Source organism: Larimichthys crocea, chromosome I (genome assembly GCF_000972845.2).
Source record: "Larimichthys crocea isolate SSNF chromosome I, L_crocea_2.0, whole genome shotgun sequence".
NCBI classification, from domain to species: Eukaryota; Metazoa; Chordata; class Actinopteri; family Sciaenidae; genus Larimichthys; species Larimichthys crocea.
This window is the reverse complement of record NC_040011.1, coordinates 643,830-662,638: the sequence shown is the minus strand read 5'-3', so window position 1 is coordinate 662,638 and position 18,809 is coordinate 643,830. Positions and strand designations below refer to the sequence as shown.

Below are 18,809 nucleotides of genomic sequence, written 5' to 3'. Positions count from 1 at the left end.
ATGCAGTTCTTTTCAAGTAATGACAGCTTGAAGCCTTCAGCTCATGGGCATCATCCAAACCCTTAATGTCTTCCCTAATGATGTTTTACCAAATCTGCACTGCAGGCATTCTATAGCGTCCTGCTTTTTTCCAGGGTTCTGGTCTTTGCCAGTATGTTTTGGCACAATGGGATTACTTTCCTACCACATGATAAGGCGTGGACACATGCAAAAGTTTGCTTTTGATCAAGTCTCTTTGTGGATGTCCGCTAATGGCTATGACAGAATTTGTCGAGGGTCAGGTCTTTTTAAAAAGACACATTTTAAAAAGGATCATATTGTGTGTTGGAGTGCACATGCTGGCTTTACTAATATGAGGGATGTCTGCTCTGTGATGTGCTTCTGCAAATGTTTTTCAAAAGAAAGCATAGCTTTGTGATCAAAGTCTGACATGCTGGAAACACATGACAGTTAATTTGGCCATTGCACTGAAACAAACTCAACTTGCTATACAATCTAAGACATTTGTAGCAAGTGCAATTAACTTTTTGCACTTTTGGGCTGCTTCAATTCATGAGCAATTCCTGTGTAACATAGAGTGTCTTACATTTATACAGTGTCAATGAATTCCTTCAAAGTAGTGAAGGTATTCACACATCAACACCTTTAACAGCGTGAACAGTGCAAACTATATTCATGCACTGCATTTATTTAAAAAATAAATAAATAAATCGGAGGCAAATCTCTAAACAGCTCATGGGCTCAGCTCACTTGTGTACATGTGCATCCTTGAGCACAGGAAGTGAGGATGCACTAGTTAAAACATTGCTCCATGGCACTACTAGTGGTCAACAACTCCAGAGGGTAGCTTTAATGAGATAGTAGTCATGCAAAACAACAAAACAGAATACTTTCAAAGCAGCTTTGATGGTGAAAACTGAGGAAATCACTAGGAGCACAAATGTAATACACTCCAATTGCAGTAAGTTTCATAACATTTGGGTTCTTTCTTTCAGTGATGCAGTATTATGGTTAGAAAACGTGTTATAAGTGGATAGATGAGGCAGTCACACAATCCCTGGTCTTTGTCAGAGGTACCAAAAGGAAAAATATAAGCCCTGCTGTGAAACACAGCCTTCTTAAAAAAAAAAAAAAAAAAAAAAAAAAAAAGAAAAAAGCATATTAACAGGGTGCTGATTTGAGATACATTGTCTCTGTTCCCTTTAATGTGAAAATGAACCTATTCATTCTTTTGTTTGATACATAACTGTATGAAATAATTAAAATCCAGTGGAAATGCTGTTAGGAAATTAATTAGATTTACACTGCTTGAACTGTTTCACAGTTATTTTCATAAGTAATAGACATAGTGGATATAAGTGATGCTCTTTTTGAAACATTATAGTTTTAATTTGAAATTAAGTCCAACAAATCGCATTAAAATGAAAGATCTTCATAAAAGCAAACTGGAAATGGAAGCATTAACACTGTGTTTGTCACAGCATATGATGACTCTGATTAGACTTTATGCTCTGATGGCTATACAGATCTGTTGTGTATTAATATTGCAATGGCAGTATTATGTCGAAATTGCTACTGCAACGCAGGTCTCTTCTCAGACATTAACTTGGCTAATATGTAGGCTGAATTATCATCTTCTGCATGGAGTATAAGGAATTAATTTTAAATCCAAACATTACAATATTTTTGCTCGAGTTGGTATATAGTTCTTCAACTAATACTTATAAAATGTGGCAATTTTATTGTTATATTTTCTTAATGTTCTCCAAGGATACAGAATTAATTATTTAATATTTAAAATTGTACTCAAATAACTAAGGAAATTATCATCATTCCATATGTATTTCTCAACTGAATTATTTGCTTTTTTTATTTATGTATAAGATGTAAACAAAATATATTTTCATGCTACCTGTCTCATATTGGTACATTTGCTAGGATTATAGGAACTGACAGAAATGCTAACCTTTTATACTCCACACATGAGTTTTTGTATTTTGACTTCTGACTCCTTCAGATGATCCAGACCTGAGTTGTAATACCTCTAAATTACCCTTCACATACTGTCTGCTGGGTTGTACAATGTTCACGTTTCAAAGTGTCCAACCTTTCCACCACGGTCTGGTTGCAGTACCTCTTTGGGGTTTGTTGTGGCAAACATGCATGATTCAACACTGAATGGGATTCTGTTTCCTGTGACCAGGAGTCAGTTATAGTTATTCTATGTGTATTTTATTCTATTCAGTTCAATTCAATTTAATTTATATACCGCCAAATCATAATGAATGTTATCTTATGGCAGGTCTAGACCATACTCTTTGTAATATTATCTACAGTGACCCAACAATTCCACTATGAGCAAGCACTTGGTGACGAGTCCCAAAGAAGTGTCAGTGCTTTTGTGTACATCATACAAAAGCTGCACTGTTACAAATCTATCAGTTGGACAAGCATTATGTAAAGAAACATCTCTGTGAACACTGATAAAGTCAACAGAAATACAGATCAGTGACAGCAGTTGTCAGACAATGGACTGCTACTTAGATAGTACAAATATTAGCTGTTTATATCCATACAGTTTTTGTCATTAATATGTATTTATGTTGATTTTGACGCAATTGCGAAATAATGATTTGATTACCACAACAACTCAAATGATATTTGCTGAAATCACTATTTATAGTGTATATGATAGTGTTATTTCTTTCTCATTTGATTGTCAGTCAACAGAAATAGGAAAACATATAATTGAAAATAATTACATAATGAATTCAGCTGTACAATATAGTTTAACACACAGAGGGATAAATGTACTGAACGTGAATGATTCTGTGTGCACCTCATCTCACAAAAGTGTGTCACTTCCAAGGAACAGAACAAACGTGAGTCTGTTCAGAGTTTGGATTTGGTTTACATCCGCATGAACCAATTCAATCTTCATAGTGGTCTATATATAACTATGTAGACTGAACTAAGGCTGCAGCTGCTTAAATGTCATGCTTATTTGCTGTTTTGTAAAGATGCAACTCCCACACTGCTGACTGAGGCATCCATCAAATCTCTATTTTAGGATCATAAAGTTCCTTGACAGAATCAACAATCAAGCTAAATGACAACAGCTGTACTGTGTGATTATTACTTTTTTTAATTTGTTGATTTATTTAACAGGGATAATACACATTGATAAAACATTGCTGCAGATGCACCATGGTTAGCCAAGAGGATATTTTTCATCTGGAATCCCTGGACAGATGTTACAAATTCACCCTAAAAACAGAACAGTGATCTGTGATCAGTGACAGTGTGATGCACACTGTCACTGATGCAATTTCCCTTTGTATAAACAATATTTCCTTTTTTTTAGTATGCCAAACATAGCACACATTTTATACTTACACTAAAACTGGTCAAAACTGAGTGCTCTCAGCAGTCAATCACAGTCAGCACAGCAGCTGTCAGCTACTGGTGGGTGCCAGTCAAATACAGTAAAACACACAATCACAGCAACGACCTGTCAGTAAAGTTTTTTTTTTAACTTTTTGCATGTGGACTATACATTGCGGTTCCCACTAAACTTGTCATTCTTTTCACACTGAGCATGGAACTCGAGGTAGCTGTCCTGTTACAGGACATTATAACAAAAAATAAAAAATAAAAAATAAAAACAATCATAGTGCTCTGTCCTTTTAAAACAAAGCATGTTGTGAATGTTCCCCCTATTATACTCAGATTATACTCATGCTATGCTGCGATAGAAATGTGCTGCAACCACATCGAAGTGGGGCAATTCTTGCCATAGCATGAAACACTTAAGTGCTACTTCTGTGCAGGATTCTCTACTGGATGTAAACGTTTTTCTTCAGCAGTGTATAAAATCTCTCTCACCAAACACTCTCTTATCTGTCTCTGTTGAGGCATTTAAAAGCCACAACTGAACCTTGTGTTCTTTCTGTTCCAAAGCCTTCATGCCGTGGCCTACATACTGATTCTTGAGATTAAAAATGTCCCGAAAGTATCTGCAAAGGTCTCAGTGGGATATGTGACACTGTTTACAAGACTGCTCCAGATATTTTATTGAACAACTATTATCTCAATCAAGATCATCAAATCGAAGATAACTTTTTTTTTTTTTCTAGTTCAAGATGCCCCAGAACCTTTGACTGACGATTGCGTACTGTTTTAATGTGATCGTCGGTTAGAAACTCATGAAAGTTGTTTCCAAAGCCTGCAACACAAGAGCCAAGACATTACGCACGAGTTGCAGCTGCTAGATTAATAATTAATGGAAGTCCAACTTTGTAATCAGTTGTTTTTAAGAGAAGTTCCTGTCTTTGAACACATTGTTTTGCAATTAAATGAAACTAGTACATAAATCTGGATGTAAAAACATAATTCACAAATGTCTCATTATACACCAGTGATGGACTTGCTCGAGCATGTTTGGATTCCCTTGTTTGTCTCTCTTTTTTTTTGTAGTTTTCCACCTCAAGGTACGTACATACTGTAGTATTTCATTATTTCACCACTTTGCATGTTCATAATAAAGTGTCAGTAGTTCTCTTTAAAATTAGCCGTAACTATTTCTCTATCTCTTCATTGTCTTTGTTGCAAACCGAGGCAGCCGAGACAAACCGGGCCTTTGATGTTTCTGCCTGTGAGGCTCCATTATTGTAATGAAAGTGTATTGCGTTGTCTCAACACCAAATGTTTGGCATGACAGAACACAATACTAATTCTAACTGAGGTTTGCCTGCTTCCGCTGGTTTCAAAGCTGCTGGGGCTTTTTGTTTCCCAAGGGAGTTACAGGCACTCCCTCACAGAGCCAAACAGCTTTCAGGCCCATCAATTATTTACCGCCTGTTGCCTTCAGGGAACTCCTGAGAAATTATGATGATGAATGCAATCAGGAGACAGGAAATATAAATGTATGAATCTATATTTTTCATAGTAGTTTTAATATCATTTGATGAGGAGTTGCAAGGCAAAGACTGATTGAAATGCTGTGGTTAAATCAGAATGTTTTGCAGAACTGTCTATCCATATCAGGACAAAAAAACCCAACATTACAATCACAAAAAAGCACTTTGGTAGTTAAGAGAAGCCTTTGAAAGGATTACAAAAGGCACTCTGTTTATAGTGGGTAAATACCCATGTGATGTTGAAATGTTTCCCCTACTCTCTAGTCTGTACTGAGTCCTTTTATTATGAATAAGCATGAATGTTTTAGGACTGATAACTAGTACAACATGCAGCCAAACAAGAACATTGTTTTTCTCTTATTGAAATTTTATAAGAGGACTAAAGGATGAGTCTTTAATGGACTATATGGATTATATTGAAACACTAAATAACATTTTTAAAGCACAGATTGGGACATTTCTTCCAGGCTATGACTGCTGTGTACTATATGGGATTTTCTTTATGTTTATGACACAATAAAAGAGCAAAGAGGATCTGAAACGGGCATCAATGGGCAAAAAAAGAAAATGAGGATCGGTGCATATCACCTTTTGTAGTCTTTTGTAGGCTAAAGGGAAGGTAGATGATGGCATAATGTTTGATGTGTGAGCCTCAAACCACAACAGTATAACAAGGTGTAGTGAAAAGTGAAGTTAAAATTCAATCAGAGAGAAAGAATCCATGTAACTTTTATGGCGCAAGATGCTGAAATGTGCTGTTTTGATGGAAACCTTTAGGTCATAATGTGTGCTTCAGTGTTTTTTGCTCTTTTTTGTGATGTACAACTGGGCAGCTATTTTTTTTTTTTTTTTTTTTTGTCTTTCTAAAATGTTTCCAGTGTTAATATGTGCAGGAGCTTTTTATAAATTGTCATTTACTGTTATTTAACCATAACAACACGTCAGCTATATTTTTAGTTTATCCCACAATGAAAAAAGTCCCTCAAATAGCTGTGTGTACAGTGTAACCGGGTTGAAATTATAACTTTACTTTTACATTTGAAATGTCACCAAATCCTGATGAATGTTGTTTTCTATATGGTTGAGATGTGTTTTATTGCCTATTTCTATGCCTAAATGTTGTATTCAGACCATGGTGTTAAGACCTGTACTGCCACTTTAAGAGGTCGCAGGCCTCGTCGTCATCCCGGTGCTTCTCTCAGTTCGCGCCAGACTAGCTGAGAGGAGGTAATGTTACTATTTTGCTCGTCACTTTTGAACGTTTATTTCGGTTTTTGGACAATGTGAACCTTGTTTTGTGTATGTATAGATGTTCGTTTTAGGTTGTAAACATGCAGTTAATGTGCCAATTGAATATAACGCTTGTAAACTGACTTTTTGCAAGTTAAAGTAGACATGTTTCCACATGCTAGTCTACAGGGTTTTCTGTATGCTTATTTGCTAACAGGAGCTGAGACCTGTGTGCTGTGTGGAGGAGACTGCATGTTACAGGGCCTTATATGTTTTTCTGTTGATTTGTACAGGTATGTGCATTATGTTTATTACAATTCATTCGGCATAGTGTTCACGTGTTTATATTAGTTGTATTAGTCCTATATGTACGTGCAGTTCGCGCCAGACTAGCTGAGAGGAGGAGCTGAGACCTGTGTGCTGTGTGGAGGAGACTGCATGTTACAGGGCCTTATATGTTTTTCTGTTGATTTGTACAGAGACAAATCCATCGTCCTGCCTTCATTAAAAGAACAACCAACAGCTGGTCGTGGTCCGAGTCCTTCCTTCATTCGGCGCAACATAGAACACAACGCAGAACGTATAAGGGATAACGGACGTGCATCCAACCTGATAGAAACTGTCAAAGACAATGCACGCCCGTTACAATGGTGCCGTGACCTTTCAAGGATTGGTCTGAAGATCGACGTCAGCTCGTTCGCCGCGGGAAGCTGCATTCATGCACCTTTTACTGTAGTCAGGTATTCCCTTGGACTGCATCCGAATGATGTTAATTTTTTTTCTCTTCATCAATATAACAGCGTCTAAGAGAGTGATTTACAAAGTGACTACTATTGATTGCTGATTGATGTGATTATCCAAATCTTTTATTTTGTGCTCTTCCTATTTAACCATTCAGGTTTAATTTTTTCGTTTTTTTCTCTCGTGTTTTTTTATCTGTGTGTGGTGTGACTGAAATATGGCAGAGGGCGATACATATTTTGTTGAGGGTGGAGGTGACATTGCTGAGCGTGACTTTGTTGAGGGCCAGTTTGGTGTGGGGAGGGGTTTGTTCATTCAACCTTTAGCGTCCAGAACACCAGGGCCTAGTGTCACAGCATTACACACCCCACAGCTTACCTCTACACGTTATGTAGATCGTGCCATGCCAAGCCAATTCGAGCAGAATCCAGACTTAGGCTCACTCATTACTCAGTTAGCTGAAAAGCTAGGTGAATCCATTACAGCTAAGCTGCAATCTGACAGGAGCACACTAAACACTAGTACTCCTGTACAGCCCTCAGAGATGACATTACCTAACGTCAAGGTGGTCATGCAGTCAGATGCAAAGGAGCCTCCCATATTCAGGGGTGATAGCTCAGACAAATTCACAGTTCATGAGTGGGAAAATCTTATGACTCTGTATTTAAAGAAGCGGGCTATTCCAGTTCATGAGCATTCACAAGAAGTCCTGGCAAGGCTTATGGGCAGAGCAGGGGATGTGGTAAAGATAAAGCTGCGTAACAACACATCTATTAATCACATTGTAAATCCTCATGTGATCTTTGACATTCTGAAACAACACTTCAGTGAACTGACATATTCAAGCATGCCTCTAGCAGATTTTTACAATACACTGCCCATGCCAGGTGAAGATGCTATGGAATATTGGATAAGGCTAAATAAAACAGTTGATGTGGCGGATGAATGTCTGAAAAGGCAAGGTCGAAGCATTGATGACCCAGGCCATGAGGTCAGTATGATGTTCATCAAACACTGCCCAGACCAGCCTCTTGCAAGTGTTTTCAAGTTCAAGTCTGCAGAGAAATGGTCGGCATGTGAGATCCAAGAGAGGCTTGATGAGCACATGCAAGGAAAGAAAGCTCAAGCTGCAGCTGTTAGGCCACTTAAGCCGAGCATAGTAGAGCACAAAGTCCATTCCCAGTGTCATGTGCCTATACCTGATAATATACCAGTCCCGAACACCACTGTACCGTCGGTGCCACCTCCAGCACCCATGACTACTGCAAGTGTTGACAATGTCTGCATGAGGAGTTTGGTGAACTTGTTAGACAAACTGGTCACACAGCAAACACAAGTGCCAGCTAACCTCAGGGCTCAAGCCACAGTGCCTCGCTCTTTTCAAAAGGTGTGCAGGGTTTGTGGGGCTTCTGATCATTCCACATTGTCTCACTGCAGGCAAGAGAACAGGTGTTTAAAGTGCTTATCACCTGGTCACTGGAAGAGGGACTGCCCTGATCAGACCAACCAGCGCCGCTCTCAGCCTGCCAACAGCGCTGGTGGACAGAACCAACAGTTAAACTAGAAAACCCACGCCTGGAGAGGGGCGGTGTGGGTATTGTGGATGAATCCCTCTCTGATGCACACGACCCAGCTCATTTATACGAGGACTGCTGTGCCAAAGCACCTAAGGGGACTCGAATAGTCATTCAAGCCACGCAGAAGATCGAAGCTTTCAGTGAGTTGTTTTATGCTCCTGTCCTTGTCAATCACAGTGTGCAGCTTAAAGGCATGTTGGACTCTGGCTCTATGGCATGTAGCATCAGTGAACACGCAGTAGAGAGACTCAGCTCTGCTGGTGTTTTGCCTGAGAAGCAGCACCCTGAAGAAAATATCATTTTGATTGGCTGTGGTGGTCTGCAGACTCGACCTGAGGGTTTTTATGACTTGGAGATGCAGCTTTACGGTGTTCGCTGTGTCGTACCTACCTTAGTTGTGCCTGGTCAGCATGACGATCTCATCTTGGGCTCAAATATCATCAAACATGTGATTCGTGACCTGAAGGGTGATGATGACTACTGGAACATGGCATCCAGACCTGAGCATCAGTCTGACCCCGAAATTGAGCATTTCTTGTCGATGTTCACTAATGTTGAGCGCTGGAGAGGAAGTGAGGTTCCTGACAAAATAGGCACTGTCAAGCTCACCCAAGCAGTGACACTCCTACCCAGGCATGAACACTTAGTCTGGGGTAGACTTCCTGCTAATGTGCCGATGTCACCTGGAAGCACAGTTGTCGTGGAGCCAACCAACTCCAAAGCCATGCCACGAGGTGTTCTAGTGGGTCGTCTTGTCACACCTCTCTGGGGTGATAGATGGGTGCCAATGACAGTTGTAAACCCATCCGACAAAGCTGTCACACTGAAGAGAAATTGCAAATTGGCTGATGTGTTTCCATGCTTGGCAATCGAGGATCTAGATGCTTTTCAGGGTCTAGATAAGGCTTCAGAGAAACAACCAGACGCAGACAACACACAACCTGACATTGAGATACAGCAATCTCATACAGAGAAACAAGTACCTGACACACTGAAACAGAAACCCGACACCTCGCCCAGTGCCTTTCTTGCCGATCAGTTGACTAAAAGCCTGTCAGAGTTAGGCCTAAGTGACATTGACATTGACTCATGTCAGGTCAGTGAAGACTGTAAGTCTCGGCTCACACAGCTGCTAACTGAATATCAAGACATCTTCTCCAAGCACTCATTGGACTGTGGTGAGGTCAAGGGATACACACACCGCATTCATCTCACAGATGATCGCCCTTTTCGCTTGCCATACAGGATAGTCCCTCCAGCCCACTATCAGAAGTTGAGGCAAGTTCTCACTGATATGGAGGAAAAAGGGATTATCAGGAAGTCCTCAAGCGAGTATGCTTCACCACTGGTGATGGTGTGGAAGAAAGATGGTGGGTTGCGGATTTGCACCGATTTCAGGTGGCTGAATGCCCGAACCCTAAAGGATGCTCATCCTTTACCGCACCAATCTGACTGTCTGGCTGCTCTGGGTGGCAATTGCCTCTTTAGCACGATGGACCTCACTTCTGGCTTCTTCAACATCCCGATGCACGAAGACGACAAGAAGTACACAGCCTTCACGACTCCCCTTGGACTGCATGAATATAATCGCATGCCACAGGGACTGTGTAACAGCCCAGCGTCCTTCATGAGGATGATGATTGGGGTCTTTGGGGACATGAACTTCACCAAACTCCTGTGTTATCTTGACGATCTTCTTGTCTTTGCACCGTCAGAGGATGAGGCCTTGTCCAGACTCCGCACAGTGTTTCAGAGGTTGCGAGAGAACAACTTGAAACTGGCCCCTAAGAAGTGCCATCTGCTTCAGAAACAAGTCGGTTTCCTTGGCCATGTCATTAATGGTGAGGGTGTGGCCGTCGATCCTGCCAAGGTGGAGGTCATCACTAAGATGACAGTACGAGACCTCATGGAAGACGATGAGTGCACGCCTTCTCTCCGGAGAATCAAATCATTCCTTGGCATGGTATTTTACTACCAGCATTTCATCCCAAACTGTTCCTCCATTGCGAAGCCCTTGTTCGCACTTACGGCTGGACAGAAGAGACGGGGACGGTCAGCTAAGGATAGGAAGCCTCTAGGTGCCTATCGTAAGCTTACACCTGCAGACTGGTCAGCGGAATGTAGCAATGCTTTTGACCAGTTGAAGACCATGCTGTTGGAATGTGTTGTGCTGGCCCATCCGAACTTTGACGAGCCATTTATCCTGTCAGTTGACGCGTCATTGGATGGACTTGGAGCGGCGCTCTCCCAAGTGCCACAAGGAGAGTCCAAGGCCAGACCTGTTGCTTTTGCAAGCAAGACCCTCAGTGCGTCGCAACGGAAATACCCAGCTCACAGACTGGAGTTCATGGCTTTGAAGTGGAGTGTATGTGAAAAGTTCAGCCACTGGCTGAAAGGCCGTAGCTTCACTGTCTGGACGGATAATAATCCACTCACTTACCTTCTAACAAAGCCGAAGCTTGACGCATGTGAAATCCGCTGGGTGTCTAAACTTGCATCTTACTCCTTTGATCTCAAACACCTGCCTGGGAAAAGAAATGTGGTGGCTGACGCCTTGAGTCGCAACCTCTTCACAAAACCCATTTGTCAGAGGCTGCTGAGGGAACCATACCCCACTCTGATGCAGGAAGCTAACAGGATAGAGGAGGGCTCTGTTCAGGATGTTTTCAGGGTCAGCTGCCAGTCTCAAAGCTGCAGATCAGAGAACCATCCAACACCCATGGTGGTGTGTGATTAAGCTGAGATCCGAGCTATCTGTCAGGCACACTGTGACTGGATTGATGCAGCAGAGTCCAGGGCACTCTGTCTGGCCCAACATGTCCAACAGCTGTCGAGTGGTCAGGATGTTTCACCCATGTTCTCTGCCCAGGAGCTGCAGCTCAGTCAAGAGCAAGACCCCTGCATCTCCAAGGTGTTACCCTTTGTTGCAGCCGGGAAGCGACCATCTAGGCGTGAAAGGCATGGCGCTGACTCGAAGGTCCTCAGGTTGTTCAAGCAATGGGACAAGCTGGAAGTCCATGATAAAGTGTTGTATCGGGTGACGAGAGATCCCGTGTCCAAGCAGAGAAGATCTCAATATGTGTTGCCTCTGAGTCTAAAGGAAAAGGCATTGTCAGGCATTCACGATCTGGCAGGTCATCAGGGTCAGGACCGTACTCTCTCATTGGCAAGGCAGCGATTTTACTGGCCTGATATGGAGAGGGATGTGAGAGCACATGTCAAATGCTGTCAGAGATGTGTGTTTGGAAAGTCGCCAGAACCTGCTGCTCGTGCGCCCTTGGAAAGCATCAAGAGCTCCGCTCCGATGGAGTTAGTGTGCATGGATTTTTGGTCTGCGGAGGACAGCAAGCAGCGGTCTGTGGATGTCCTAGTGGTCACCGACCATTTCACCAAACTTGCTCATGCATTCCCTTGTGCCAATCAGACAGCAAAGCAGGTCGCCAAGAAGCTCTGGGACAATGTGTTCTGTGTTTACGGTTTCCCTGTGAGAATACATTCCGATCAGGGCACTAATTTCGAGAGCAAGTTGATTGCAGAGCTCCTTCATCTGGCCGGTGTTGCAAAATCTCACACAACAGCCTACCACCCAATGGGCAATGGGGGGACAGAGCGATTCAATCGCACTTTGGGCAGCATGCTCCGTACTCTTCCCCTTAAGGAAAAACACCAGTGGCCACAACAAATTCAGACTCTCACGTTTGCCTATAATGCCACCATTCATGAGACTACGGGTTATGCGCCCTTCTTCTTGATGTTTGGGCGTGTACCCAGATTGCCAGTGGATATTCTGTTTAAGCAGGCGTTGAACGATCCAGGAGTTGTTGACTATGACTCATATGCCAAGTCCCTGCTCTCCTGCCTCAAAGGTGCTATGGAAATCGCCCAGAAACATTCTTCCACTGAGCAGCAACACCAGGCCCGACAGTATAACAGACGTGTCAAGGGTACCTACCTGTCTGTGGGAGATCGTGTCTTGGTAGCAAATAAAGGAGAACGGGGGAAGAAGAAGTTGGCCGACAAATGGGAGGATGGAGTGTACACAGTTGTTGGTGCAAATCCCAATATCCATGTCTACAAAATACAGGATGCAGAGGGACACACAAGAGTGGTGCACAGGAATCTTTTGTTGGAGGTCAACTTCTTGCCACTCTCTGGGTCGGATGAGAGCCAGAATGGCCATCCAAATGATCAGTCTTTGACCAGTGAGGAGTCTGATCAGGAAGACTGCGACTGTGGCGATGATGCAGCCTCAGTGTCTGAGTTATTGACCCAAGATGACAGTGCACAGAAGCTGTCTAGTTCCGGAGATGGAGAGAGGCTTGAAGTTTTTTCACCTGAAGTCCCGCCTGAATCTGATTCGGCTGATTCAGAAGAGCTGGTCCAGTCTACTCCTGTACACAGTCCTGCTGGTGCCATTGCTGACTGCCCATCCATTTCACCTGCACCCCCCTCAGACACTTCACACTCACCACATGCTGACGTCTTGGTTCACACTGACCCGCACACACACACTGCAGTTGATGGTCATGTTAGAACACGTGCAGGGAGAGTAGTGAAATCAGTGAACAGACTGATAGAATCCATGGTTCAGAAACCATTTTTGAGGGGATCAAACATTTTATTTAGGAGCCGTTCCCAATCTTTCATTGCTTTGTAGAGATGTGCCTTCATATTTGTTGGTAATGTTATTTGGACATGTTTTTTGTTGTTGTTTCTTTTCTTTTTACGGGCTGGGTTATGAGCGTTGCTACATGCAAATGTCTGTGGGACAAGTTTTGGGCCAAGTGTTGTGTGGCGTATCAGGCGTCACATTAAGCTAAGGGGATTCAGAGATCTGATCAACCTCTTTCTTCCCTGAACCTTGTATGTGAGGTAACTTTTAAGTTGACTGTGGACTAGGTCCTTTGTTTCATTTGTGCCAGATTGTGTCAGTAGTAGACTTATTGTACGCTCTTTGCAGTCCTGAGTCTTTCCACTATCAGGATGTTGGTGAATTTCAGGAGGGGTGAATGTAACCGGGTTGAAATTATAACTTTACTTTTACATTTGAAATGTCACCAAATCCTGATGAATGTTGTTTTCTATATGGTTGAGATGTGTTTTATTGCCTATTTCTATGCCTAAATGTTGTATTCAGACCATGGTGTTAAGACCTGTACTGCCACTTTAAGAGGTCGCAGGCCTCGTCGTCATCCCGGTGCTTCTCTCAGTTCGCGCCAGACTAGCTGAGAGGAGGTAATGTTACTATTTTGCTCGTCACTTTTGAACGTTTATTTCGGTTTTTGGACAATGTGAACCTTGTTTTGTGTATGTATAGATGTTCGTTTTAGGTTGTAAACATGCAGTTAATGTGCCAATTGAATATAACGCTTGTAAACTGACTTTTTGCAAGTTAAAGTAGACATGTTTCCACATGCTAGTCTACAGGGTTTTCTGTATGCTTATTTGCTAACAGGAGCTGAGACCTGTGTGCTGTGTGGAGGAGACTGCATGTTACAGGGCCTTATATGTTTTTCTGTTGATTTGTACAGGTATGTGCATTATGTTTATTACAATTCATTCGGCATAGTGTTCACGTGTTTATATTAGTTGTATTAGTCCTATATGTACGTGCAGTTCGCGCCAGACTAGCTGAGAGGAGGAGCTGAGACCTGTGTGCTGTGTGGAGGAGACTGCATGTTACAGGGCCTTATATGTTTTTCTGTTGATTTGTACAGAGACAAATCCATCGTCCTGCCTTCATTAAAAGAACAACCAACAGCTGGTCGTGGTCCGAGTCCTTCCTTCATTCGGCGCAACATAGAACACAACGCAGAACGTATAAGGGATAACGGACGTGCATCCAACCTGATAGAAACTGTCAAAGACAATGCACGCCCGTTACAACAGCATAAAGCACTCTTCATCATTAGACCCTCCAGACTACCGTAATGGAATCATTAATGTTTAAATGTTTTAAAACATAAAAAAAAAAATAATAATAATCTCATTTTTTTAATCAAAGTCACTCTGTGAAACATTAACAATGTGTTAGAGAGGTGTTTGTTAACCTCTTTACTAATTCGAAGTGCGGTTTGTGTCGTAGGTACAGCTAGTCATTTTTTAGTGTGTCTGGAAGCAATTTTTTTTTAATACCCAGGAAATTCAACAAGCACAACATACAATTTGCTATTTGATTAGTAAGACAGTAAAATAAGTCAGGTTCACAAAATAAATATCAGAAGTTCCACGTAGCGGGGATAGTATGCAATGTCCTCCGACGTGCGGCGGAAGGTGTGATTTTAGCTAAACTGCAGTGTATTTACTTGGCAAAAAAAAAAAAAAAAATATGCCAGTGTGTCTGTATGTTAGGTTCATAATGAATCCAGCTTCTGTGCACAGACTGGTGAATCTATACAGGCGGTGGAAATAAAAAGACAAGTGCAACCTTTATTTTATTCACACTGTTCATCAGTGTTTGTTTAAAACTCTTAGGTGTGGAATATCTCATTACGAGAAACATGCAGAGCTGATCTTTCTTTAAAAGCATTTGTGGTCAGAGGAAATACATTTTAACGTCAGTGACACTATTATTTCTTGCATTATGGATATTATCTGGTATTTTATTAACACTTTAGTAATTTTCCAACTACAGCTAGCCTTTTTTATGTATGAGTCCGACAGATATGTCATCACCCGAGCTAACTTCAACAAAGGCATTATTAATAAGATATGTGATATGTGAGTTTTATATGAAAGCCTGTGGTTTTAACATATAAAAGATAGACCTCTTTTTAATGCAGCATTAAGAGTGAAGGGTGAAAAGATCTCGAAATTACCAGAGACCAAAGTAATAACACGAAAGAGAGCTGGAGAAAGTGTGCGTCTGTCTGTGTAGGTGTACAGGCACAGATAGCCAAGTGTGAGCCCAGTGGTAATTTAGCGGTTCTCAGCAGGTTGTCTTCAGGGTAGAGCTAATATGGGCAGTGGGTTGCTATGTGTAAATGTGTGTGTGTGTGTGTGTGTGTGTGTGTGTGTGTTGGGGGGGCAGTGTTTCATTTCACACTGAGAGTTCTGCTGACCTTGGCATACTACTCAAGATTTCATCCCAGTGGTGTCTCATCCCCCCATCTCATCTCCTTCTCTTTCTCCTCGTCCTTTCACCCTTACTCCACCCAAATCCTTTTTTCCAGGACAGCGCTATTCTTCTCCTGTTGTGAAGAACAGCCAAACTGAACCAGCAGATCCATGAAAAAAAAGGGGGGGGCACCAGCATCTCTTTCACCTGAATAAATCCTCACAAGGCTGTGATTAAAACAGACAGGATGTGTGGCGGTTAGACCGGTTAGACTGCCAATACTAAGCCCAGACGCAATCATTAAGACGGCTCCGTGTTAAAAACTCTTGTGGCTGTTTGACTTTTTCTGTCGTCCTCATTTCTGCTGGCTCATACCTTTCGGGGTAAACCATGGCAGAGATCTCATTATTTCAAAACATCGCTGTCAGAAAAGGCAGAGATGCAGTGAATGGCAGATTGAGGTTTTTCTGCACTTGTTATTTTTCTCTTCTCTTCAGACACAATCTCATCAAATACAGTAGACATATTCTAGTGACAACTCTAAAACTTAGGAATTTGAATGTTAGAAGGCTTTAGAAATGAGCACACAAACCAATAGCTGTTAGATGTATGAACCGTTTTCCCCAACAAAACTTTAATATTACAAAGTGAGCGTTAATAGTTTTAACACTGAAAATGACAGTGGGAAGTTTTGACTGCTACAGTACACAGAGGCAGATTTCTGTGTTTAAAGAGCTTCATTGACAGCAGTAGAAGTCACCCAGTGCTGCTGCTAGTCTTCCTATGGGGAAGCAACTGGCAAAGCAATTTCAATTGAAATGACAAGTGCTTTTTTGTGTTGTTGGTAAAAACACCGTCTATATACACATACAAAATATTCATGAGGCTTTGATATCATCGTGTCGGATGAGGGAGGGCGATGAGGATCATCAAGATATATTGTCTATCATGATCTCTTCTTTGATAATCTCGTGTATTACACGCCTGATAGAATCATCACACTGATGCAAAAGTCCAATAATGCCATAAAGCATTCCTGCTCATCCTTCTGTAACATTGTCAACAATGGTTTAATGCAAATGGGAACATTAAAGGTATTACAGAACCATTACAGCAAGAATATACACTGATAGAGAAATCCGGTCTTACAGAACAAAATCATCACTCAACGCTCAACGCTAACTCCAGTCGGAGGCCATTTTCATTTTCTAATTTCTTGTGAAAAGAAAGAAAGAAACAAACAAACAAAAAGATTCCAATCACTAATAAAGATGTTGGAGTTGAAAGATTATTTGGAAGCTACGAACCGGGGCTTGGTTATACAACTCAATATTGGGATTATTGATGTTGGGATCATATACCAGCATGCTCAAAGGTATTGAATCATATTTTTATGTTCTTAAAGGCCTTTATGGACTCCTGCAGGATATTGTCTCCTAATAGATCAATAACCTCACTGGAATCTAATTTTGCGATCTTATGTTATATCATACTGTGTTAATACTGTTCTCTGTGCCTTAATATAATAGGAATCGTGGATTGGAGGGATATACTGTAGAGCCTACGGTGTACATCTATGTTTTAGGTATCCAGCTGGTGTGCTGTAAAGCACAGTGATTGGATGACACAAGCTTCCTGCATGCTGACATTCCAGATGTTTCTGATGTGTCTCTGTCTCATGGAATAATAGAAGCCATTATTGCGTGTCCTTACAGAAGTCCTTTCTCTTTTTGTGTTTCAGACTGAATCTGTGGAAGCACCTTTCCGCTGGCCTGGCAGGAAGCAGACATGTTCTTTGCCTCTGTTCCAGAATGGTAAGTTAATCTTTTGTGTCTCTATTAGCATGAAAAAATGTGTCCCTCAGGGAAAAAACAGCAGGACCTCTTGCATGACTTGTTATAGATTTTGATAACCACGTGTTGGCTATGAATATTCTTAGTGCTATGAACAGTCCAGGAATGTCAGACACTACATGCTTAAAAGAAAAGCTGCTCTTAAAATAAGAGTGCCGTGGATGTGGAAACCAAGATAACAGATGAAAAGCTCACTCTCTTTTTCTTCCTCTCTTGTTTATCTTTACATACTTTGTAAGGGAAAGAGGCAATTTGGACACTGTGGGAACTGTGACATGACTGAAGCTTCTGGCATCTTTGCACTGTGTCAGATTCCCTCTTGAATGTGGTAGTTATATACAAACTCACCCGCAGGTGCATTGATAGCGGGTGAATCCGTGGGTGGCTTTTCAAAATAGGCCAGCAGAACACACTGTTCTTTTCACATGCAGCTTTTTGAATGTGCAGACAGTCAGAGCAGATTAAAAAATAACATTGCTCTTTGTCAACTCAGCAATTTAAAGATAAAGAACTAATAAACGATAGCACTTAGGCTCTACTGATACTGTACTGTACAGAAAGATTCTCAATCTATACTATTTAGAGCTGTGGACTATGCACCACCATTCTGTGGCTTTGAAAAATATGTTACTTGTAGCAGCAACTCCGTGCCTCCTACAAGAAAAGATTGTAAAATTATTGTTGCATAACCATACTAATCCTTCTAAGATATGGTTGCCTCAGTAAAAACTTTAGTAATGCATTTTATAGATGCTATGTTTCAGTGCTGCAAGAACTCTCTATCTGTTGTTCAAGAGCAGTCACAAAATGGACGCCCAGCGGCACAAAACCAGAGTCAATAAAGCCATTGTCTTGTAAAAATCCCAGTCATTGTGCTTAACATGATAAAAGCAGCAGCTCACTTCCATGCCAACCACTGTGCCCATTCAACAGTTCCAAGTTGTTCTGGCTAGGTTATAGTGGAGGACATGGCACATTGGGATAGAAAGCAATGGAGCATGATGTAGCCAATTATTGCAGAATTGTTCACTGCTTATCATTGCTTTCCTTTTTAAGGAGCGTACGTGTAACTACATCGATACCTCTTTTATTAAAGGCATGAGCAGGTTATTTAATTTAAATTGCCAATATGGCTAATCAAAGACAGGGTGGAAATGTTGCCTTAGTTTATGGGGCTCTAGTAAAAACCTAGATAGCTCTGGGGAGAGTGACGGAAGAGAATCAGACGTTGCTGTTACTAGCCTGCAGTTACTGGTGTTGTGATGACAGTAAAAATGATGTATACCAACTGCAGCTTTTCAGGCAGCTTGTGGGTCTTTGAAGACATATGAAATGCTGAGTGTGGAACACAGAATGGAGGTCCAGACAGTCATTTGTCTTCCACCTTTAAAAGAAAATCACATTTGAAATATTGTTTGTGCTGTTTGTACCA

General features: G+C 41.5%; 1 protein-coding gene across 3 annotated transcripts in view; it reads left to right on the top strand.

Annotated features, from left to right (window-relative positions):
- Nucleotides 1-18,809, top strand: part of lingo2 (leucine rich repeat and Ig domain containing 2) — a 218,189-nt gene that overhangs the window by 29,090 nt on the left and 170,290 nt on the right. For 2 of the 3 annotated variants that reach the window (XM_027279439.1, XM_027279435.1), the window contains exon 2: nucleotides 17,266-17,338. The gene's annotated coding sequence lies outside the window, so the exon portion shown is untranslated. Of the gene's footprint in view, nucleotides 1-6,783; nucleotides 6,890-17,265; nucleotides 17,339-18,809 lie in introns of those variants that run through there. The other variant, XM_027279433.1, reaches the window with a different exon arrangement.